The sequence below is a fragment of the Pelodiscus sinensis genome, chromosome 1 (genome assembly GCF_049634645.1).
Source record: "Pelodiscus sinensis isolate JC-2024 chromosome 1, ASM4963464v1, whole genome shotgun sequence".
Lineage (NCBI taxonomy): Eukaryota > Metazoa > Chordata > Testudines > Trionychidae > Pelodiscus > Pelodiscus sinensis.
The window spans coordinates 186,767,755-186,776,944 of NC_134711.1; the positions used below are offsets into that span (position 1 = coordinate 186,767,755).

General features: G+C 43.5%; 1 protein-coding gene across 1 annotated transcript in view; it reads right to left on the bottom strand.

The window, feature by feature from the left end:
* Nucleotides 1-9,190, bottom strand: part of KCNJ6 (potassium inwardly rectifying channel subfamily J member 6) — a 61,550-nt gene that overhangs the window by 23,939 nt on the left and 28,421 nt on the right. The window lies entirely within an intron of this gene.

Consider the following 9,190-nt stretch of genomic DNA (forward strand, 5'->3'; position numbering starts at 1 on the left):
CTCACAGCAGGCCTAATGGAAGATTTCATACCAATGCACATAATAACGCGGTGTCACGCTCCCTCACTGCATGAATGTTAGTGCGCTTTATATGATAGGAGACAGCAAATGCAAAACCGTAAGAGGTAGAAAAGGCTAGGAAAAGCATTGCTACTATGGAATCCCAAACACAAACTTTCAGGTGAAGTACCACGAACTTCAGCACCAGTTCAGCCTTCATGTTTTCATGCATTTTTGTGGCTTTTTTGCTGAGGACTGATCTCTATCTTTATTTCAAATTTCATGTCTGTGATAAGCATATTCTGCTAGGTGGCTGTTTCAAAATGAAATCAGAATGACTGTTATGAGTGCCGTATGTGGGGGTTGTGTATCTTTTTGAAAGCTTCAGAGATGTAGCCAAGTTAGTCTGTAACTGGAAAAACTTAAAAAAGCAACGAATAGTCTAGCAGCACCTTAAAGACTAACAAAACTTGTAAACTCATGATACTATCTCCATGTTTTGTTAGTTTTTAAGGTGCTGCTAGACTATTCGTTGTTTTTGCATCTTTTTGGTTAGCAATGGTCACAAAGTAAAAAAGAGCAAGGGGCTGCTTTTGATTGGGAGCCCGGCTTCTGAATGAAGCCATCTTCTTGAAGTGTACAAAATTACATGGGGCTATTTGTGAGAACAGCTCCATTTAAACTGTCCACCAGAAAGGTGGCTTTCCTATTTAAGCTGGCTCCAACCATAGTGTGTGTGAGACTTTCACTTAGTAATGTTGGGCCAAATTCTCTGTTGGTGCAATGGGGTCAGCTCCAAGGAATTCAGAAGTTTCATTCATTTATAGCAAAATAGAAGTTGGCTCAGAGTCCTTTATCGCATGCTGAGAACTCCACATAGCTATGCGTGCCCTGCCTGCTGTTTAGGGGCTTTTTTTCTTCTCTCTTTTTGCATCTCTTTTTATATCTGCTAGTGACACAGTGGCAGAGAGTTACAGTGCTAGGGATTTTGACCTACTTTGTTACAATACAAAATAAACTCCTAACAGATTTAATTGTATATAAAATGTGCTTGAAAGGGAAACTGCAACTTCCCAGAATTCGTATTAATCTCCAGTGCTTCCACTTCAGCACTAAGCTAAACCTTTGCCAAGAGAGGTAATACAAAGGAGGAGGGGGATACTAGTACTAACATTAGCAGCACAGGCAGGGCATGTGTGAAAAGAAAGGGCGTGTTGCACAACCACTGTAGGATTAGTCCTAGCAGCATGGTTAATATGGTTCCTATTGTTCTTTTATTTGCTGTGCACCTCCCATGTGTCAGAGACTGTCTCTATCCAGATGTTCTCTCAATGAAAAAAGTAACTTTCCCCAGTGGTGTGATTTGTCATTTTTCTAATGCCAAAAAAATGAGATCACAAAGTGATCCCCTGGAGAAGACCATATGGGCTACTGGGATGAGCGTGGGGCAAGAAGCCAGGAACTCCCATTTTTAAGCTTTTTTACAGACTTGCTTCACCTCTGTGTGACTATTTCCCCACTACACAGTGGAGATACCAGCATTTATTTGTAGAAGAAAATGTTGTGAGGATTAAAATGCTGCAGAAGTGCATAGTATTAGCATTCTTTCATCAGTGCTGTAGAAATGAGAACTGCATCCAGTTTGCAGTGTATTCTTTTCCTCTTCAGTTTTCATGGTTAGAGTCATTCTCCCTGGCTCTGCTGTGTGAAAATGTTTGCAGCTAAAAACTACAAAGGTTTAGCATAAAATGTACCTTCTCCCTCCTGTCATGCTTTCAACCCATCGTCAGCAGCATTTTATGCTGGTCTTTTTGTCAGTTTTTGCTGAACCTTTTTATGCAGAACCTTCAGTCTTCCATTTCTGCAGAGCCAAAAGCTGCAGTTGTCACTGTTCACAAACATCCGTAAGAGTACAATACTGTAAAGCACCTACACCTACATCTTTTTTTGGTAAATCAGGCAAAAAGCCATATATTTTTCAATTTTGCTTTGAGAGCAACACTTTTTTTGCCTCTTTTATTTGCAGCTAGTGATAGGCAGATTTCAAAGGATTCCGTGGCTGGGTTCTGAAAAGTACATGAAAGTTGAATGGGAGCTTATGCTGATGGTTTGTCCAAATCTCTTGGGAACATTAAAACCAGGCAGGCTGCAGAGAGCAGTTCTAATACATCTTGCTTTCGGTGGGTGTGTCTAGACTACACCTCTCTGTTGACAGAGGGATGCAAATCAAGCACGTCAAAATTGCTAATGAAGCCGGGATTTAAATATCCTATGCCTCATTAGCATAAACACGCCCACCACTTTTTTTTGACACGGAGTTTTTTCAAAAAAAAAACCCCACAGCAGTCTAGACATAGATCTGTTGAAAATAAAACCTTTTTCGACAGATCCTGTATTCCTCAAAAAATGAGGTTTACAGGATCTGTCAAAAAAGGCTTTATTTTCTACAGATCTGTGTCTTGACTACCTTCTTTTTCGAAAAAACTCTGTGTTTGAAAAAAGCGGTGGACATGTTTATGCTAATGAGGCGTGGAATATTTAAATCCCCGCTTCATTAGCAATTTTGATGTGCTTGATTTGCATCCCTCTGTCGACAGAGGGATGCAATCTAGACATAGCCAGTCTGACCCGAAGCACTAAGCATAAAATTATTTGCATGCATGCACAGGGTGCAAATGTTCTTCTGCATCCTCCTTGCATTAAGGACCAAGCAGGCTGGAGGAAAGGGGCAGGACTGCTTATGCCTGTGAGAATGGCTGGTTTTATAACACTGATTCTACCTCCAGGCTTCTGTATGAAAATGAAAAGCAATGAGCTCAATGAGCTTTTTATGCTGAATAGTTGAGACCACTACACAGCTAGTCCTATTTTAACCTTCACTGAAGCCACATATCTGGTATGTGCCCACAGAACAGCCTCATGTATGAGTTTTCTTCATTTTGTGAGTTGTGCCATCTCAAGACTTAAATAGGATAAAATGAATTTTGTTCTGCAGGCTAATCTGTGTATGGAATCAGATCAAATAATGGGTAAGTGTGTTTGGGGCTCATACTTGGAGTCCTTGGAAGCATTCAACTCAATTCTGTGGCGTGGGAACAGGAAGTACAGTACCAGGATGTTGTGTCCTCCTCTGTGTTTTGCTAGTCTGGAATATTCACAGTTTGACTGGTGTTTTGGACTTTAAAACCAGCCTGTAGCAGGAGATGGAGTTTGTTGCTGTATTATTGCTTCACAACTTCTCTGAGAAGATGGGAGTGCCTGATTAAAAACGCTGCAACAATCTGGTTATCTTCCGTGACTCCACTTTTTGAAATATGAGGCTCTGATGAAATAAAAGATGCATCTTGACCTTTTAGAAGCCTTTAGAAAACACATCCTGTTGGTCGGGGACATTCCTCCTTTCATTCTGGCCTGCAGAGGGGCCTTTCTCTAGTGATGCTGCCGTGTCACTGCAGAGCTGCGTGCAGTTTCCTGAGAAGCAGCAGGGAACAGGCAGCAAAAGGGGAGTGTTCCAGCTGAGCCTCCTGCTGCCGTTTCACTTGAATTAGGTCTCTGCAAGGTATTGTGTTGCTGTTGCTGCTGCAGCCACAGCTACAGGGGAAGGCTAGTGGTACTGGCTGGGCCGGAGGCTTCAGTTATGGTTTGGGGTGGGGGTGAGAGGGGAATACTGCAAGGGTATCAAGGCTTACAGCGTGTCTTACATTTTTAGATCTCTCATGTTTTCTCTTTGGCTAGGTTAGTTCCAAATGAAAGGGGCTGGTCAACTAGAAAATCACATTTTGTGCTCGAGTTTCTCCTTTTCTTTCCCCGTGACTCCTAAAAGCCCTCTAGCTTCAAAAGTTCACACGCCAGAAACTCTTCCTCATGCTTATTCGAACCTTTGGTGCAGAGTCAGCTTTATTGTCCCTCTGAGTCGAGTAGTTGATCTCTCCATGGCTGAAAAAGACCATTATCGATGGTGGGAAGCGGGGAGAACAGGGGGTGGGGAGAACAGTCCTTTCCAGTGTTCCCCGCTGCACAGTACATCGTGCATTGCAGCTGTTTCTGTCTCCCTGTCCTGCTGCCTCATGTTTTCCGGGGGCGTCCTCTCAGCCTGGGAGCAGCAACTGCTGCCTGCCAGGGATGGGGGAACCTTCTGCTCCAGCAGCTGCCCCCAACTGCTTTCTGTTCCTTGCAGAAGGGGAGGAAAAGTGTCTTGCAGGGAGGGGACACTAGAGATAGCAGGGGTGTTTACTTGGGTAAAGAAGAGGGTGACGAGGGACCAGTTTGGGCTACTACATTATCCAAACAGGAAAACGGAAGTGAGAGCAGGCTCCAAGCTGCTGAGCTCTGCAGAAGATGGCAGGCTGTACTCCCAGGCCTAGCCTGCTCACTCTGACCGCCCCCCCCATCCTAAGGTACACTTGGTCAGGTCCTGAGCATCTGGGCTCCCTCTCTGTGTTCCTCAGGTGGGGCCCAGAGCACCAGTGGCTCCAATGGAGTCGTGTGGAGAGTAGGGATGGGCCTAAATTAAGTGGGCTGGGGGTGGAGCTAAATGCTTTCTGCTGGTGTCATTGTTGCCCATTCTCCTGATTTTCCCAGGAGTGACAGGACCTGGGCTGTACCCAGCCTGCCAGGAGATGTGAAGCTCTGGCCCGCTACCAATTTGAGGCCAGCCTGGAGCATCGGTGCCAACTTCTCTTATTGCTAGTGGGTACTCAACACCCCCCACTCTGCGCCAGGCCCCTCGCCCGCGCCACCCCTTTTCACCAACCCCCACCCTACCTCCGAGTGCACCCCATCCCCGTTCCTCCTCCTCCCTCCTGGAGCTCGAATGCCTTCAAATGAGCTGTCCACACCACTCCGGAAACTCTGGTAGGGCAGAGGAGTTTGTAAGGGTGGGACCACTGCAGCGTGGGAGGAGAGGGATAGAGGGGAGACTTTGGCTCTGCATCCACTAATTTCACTTCAGCCCTGCAGTTGGCACAGAGAGAAAACATCCTTTGCTTGGCAGACTGCTAGTCTTGCTGCCCTGCCAGTCCTGGGGCTGAGCAACCCATCAGAGGAGGCTGCAGGAAGACCTTCCTCCTCCTCTGCTCTCTGAAGACCAAAGCTGTTCTCACAGGAGAGGAGGAGGGAGTTAGAGCCCAACATCTCGGGGCAGCTCCCAGCCCTATTACTCCTGGGAGCAATGGGGCCAGGAGAATTCCTCTGTTGCTTCCCCCTGCAGCACCAGCCTGGGACAGAGGGACGGGAAGAGACCCTGGAGCTGCTCCCTCAGGCTGTGAAGAGCAGAACGGTCCCTACTGCAGCCCACCAAATGCCTGGCAGGAGAGTGGGGCCGAACTCCAGGAGGAGCAGAGATGAAGCTGGGGCAGGGCACTGAACTGAATGGGAGCTGGATGGGGACAGACTTAATTGGGCTGGGGCTGTGGCTTCCTGCAGCAGAGGCCAAAAGCCCTTCACCCGGTGTATTTGGCATTTTGGGTGACACTGTCACACCCTCACTGGGACAAGTGAGCAGGAGTTTAAAAAAAAAAAGCCCAACACCCTTTCATTTACTCTTTAAAAAAAAGAACCCTCATGATTTTTGGAGTGTGATGCTGTCCCTTCCTACAAGCCAAAGCTGATTGGGCTGAGTCCTCTCCCACCCATCTGCCAGTAGTTACAAAGTGGATTTATTTTATTGACATAGTTAACTGAATGTCATACATTGTAGGTGAGAAGTGTCACCCACTGGGATGTTGTTTGACTCAGAGGTCTGAACAGGAAAATCTGTGTGTGTATGTGTGTGAGCATGCACAAATTGTAAACAAATTGGGGCCTGGAGTAATCTTTAACTATGATCAGAAACTGGAATTTTTGAAATAAAAAAAAGTATTAGTTGTGTCCCTATAAAATGGAGTTCTACTCTGAAAAGTGAATGCGCAAAAATGGCTAGGAAGGTTTTACTCTTGTAATATTACAGCAGAACCACGTAACCACTTGGTTAAGAAGGAGATTTGTGTGTAAGCAGTGTACATCGGGGCCATAGTTCAAATTGTGATAATACACATGGTAAAATCCTTTTTATGTGTGGAATTTGCAGAGTTCAGCATTGATCTGTTACATGTGACATAACACACAGCATATGCAAATCTGTTTGTATATCACAGGGAGGATATATCGAATATACAATTATAATGGGGGAGTGTAAATAAAATGTAACACGTTAGAGGAGTTACTATAATTGTGCATTTCAGAGGGAAAGAAAAAATCTTTTGTTAGAATGGGATATTTGCTGGGTAAGGGGTATAAGCCAGACTGGCTTTTTTATATTTCTAGTTTGTGCTCCATAGTTGTCAAAACATTTGAGATAAAGATTTAATTAAATATAACTATGTGAAGTGATATCATATCTTATTTAGACTTATTGACTGCAAAGTCTGAATTTATGCTTTAGATGGCTTCTGTTGCAACATAATCTAAAATTTTATTAACCCCCATATCCAAAAATCCTTAACACTGGAGCACAATAAATTTCACTGATGCAGAGATTTTAATAAAATGTCACATTTTACAACATCAAGGATGTGACCACATCTCAGCCTATCTTAAAATCCAAGCAGCTGCTACAGATCAATAGCTTTTGACTTCACAATCCATGAATCACATTCATAGCCCTCTGGTACTATTTCTGTGTTCTTGGTTAATGGCATTGTTGTAACCTTGGTTAGCTTTAGTAAAATCTGCGTGGCAAAGCTCTCAGTTCAGCCAGGCAGATGTTAACCAGATATGATGTCTGGAAATTAGTGTAAAGTTGAAGGTATGCTATTCTTCCCAAGTTCATTTAAGTAGCTGGCAAACAGCAAAATCTGTCAATTAGTGTGGTTAGTCAAGCAATTTAATGTTAAACAGTGCATCTTTTTAAGTGAGTAGGAAAAAATCTAGATAGGTTAGTTATCTTTTGGAAATGATAATCTATTGGAAGTAGTCTCTTTTTTCCCTTATTGACAGAAGTTAAATGTTATATTTACATGGGGCTTTTCATTCTGAAGAGTCCCAAAGGGCTTTACAAACTGTTGACTTTCATGAGAATTTAGGGGCTCAACAACTCTAAGGATTGTGTCCTAACTTTGGGTAGCAGCATGGAAATCTCTAGAATGGAGGGAGGCAACCAATTGGCTTGTAGCACCTTGCAAAATAAAAGTAGAAAAAAATTGGAGTATATTCATAATTTTACAAAAAATTCTTCGCTATCAATTCAGAGCAGACAGTTTAAAATTCTTATCTAAAAGGCCTGTTGCACAGAATTAAATTGTCTACTCCTGAAGGAAGAATATCAGAGTTAATCTTGTTGGGATTTGAAATTGTATTTCCAGGTAGTTGATTGTACACCAGAGGCAGGCAAGATGCGGCCTGTGGGCTAGATATGGCCCTCTAAGCCTTTTTATCCAGCCCGCACTGCCCCTGTTCCAGGGAGCAGCACCGACCATAGTGTCTAGTTGCTTTGTGTTGCTTTCTGTGCTGTTGGGAGGGAGAAGGAAGGGAGAGGCTTCAGCATGTTGCCCTGCCCTCCTGCCCTGTCTCCTCAGTTCCTATTGTCTGGAAACCAACCAATGGGAGCTGGGGGTGGAGGCAGTGCAGCACAATTTTTTAGCTCCCACTGGCCAGTTTCTGGTCAATAGGAGCTGAGAGATATTCTTAGGGGTGGGGGCAGCATGTGAAACCTTCCTCTATCCCTTCAGTGCAGGGAGCCACATGCACAGCCAGTCTGCAGTTTGGGGCTGCTGGCAGGGAAGCATGCCTGAGAGTTCTGCTGGCTGGGAGTCTGCCTCTGACACCCCAGCCCCTTCCTCCCCCCAACTCCCTCCCACACCCTGCCCCTGCTTGTAAACCCTTCTTCAGGCCAGAATCTTCTCTTGCATCACATCCCCTCTTGGTCCCTGCACCCCAAGTACCTGCCCCAGGTCACAACCCCCTCCTTCACCCAAACTCCCTCTCAGATCCCCACACCCTCTCCTGCACCCTGATCCCTTACCCAGACTTTCCTTCTGCACCTATTTCTGTCCCAGACCACACATCCTTTGACTACTTACCAAAATCTTGGAGTGGCCTCCCTTCAAAAATTATTGCCCACCCAATCATAGACCCTAAACATTTCAAACTCCAGCAAGTTTAGGTCACTAAACACTTGTCTGTGTCACTCCCTAATGTAACTGAACAAAACTAAGTTTTGATTTATAGGATGTTGTCAAATTTGTTAATCTTAAAAATCAATCTGCCATAAAATCTGACCTACCATATTTTAAATTCCAACCATGTATTTTTTTTTAAAAAAATAACTATTTGTGTATTTGGTATAACTTGAGAGTTAAAGCAAACAAGCAAATCAGCAAATACCAGACTTAATACAGGTCAGAATACTGACAAACTTTTGAGTACATAATTCCAACTCCCCATCTAGAAAAAGCATGTATGGAATGCAGAGAAAGACATTTCTGGTTTTTTGTTTTGTTCTGTTTGATACTATTCCCTAGTAAATGAAATGTTTTATTGGAATTCATAGAGTTAGATTTATGATCAGTTAGAACTTTCAAGTTAATAATTAATACTGTATACACATTAACTTTTGCAGTGTCTATTTAAAAAAAAATGCAGGCTTGAGGAAAGACTGATAAATGACAAACAGAACACTCCACTTCTAAATCTCTGGTTAAAATTTAGATTAAGTCACTAGTGAGCAGTGATCAAAAATTATTACTGTCTAATAACTGTTTGGTATGCTGTGTAGCACACTTGCTAGTAGGGCAAGGCCCACATCAAGGGCTTTAACTGACACGCCTGTCAGCTTTATTAGATGGAATTGGTAATAATATCAAATTAATTGTCTGATGCTTTGTAATGAGTCCATCAAAACAGAAGGGCAGCACATTGGTGAGGATTATGGGGAAACTTACACCGAGGCTGTCCATCTTGTATCTGTTGTGTGGATAAATAGAGGGATTCTGTCTCCAGGGATGTCAGCCTGGCACTTTTTTCAAACAATAAATTACTTAAAATTAGAAAACAAAGGCAGTCAATGACATCCAAAGGGATTTTGATATGCTAATTATTTGTCTGTAGCAAATACTTGACCTAATTATTGTTCTGGGGATTACTGATACGTTTACCCATGAAAATTGACATGTTTGCTCTTCCCACAAACACTTCAGATTGGTAATTGAGGAAA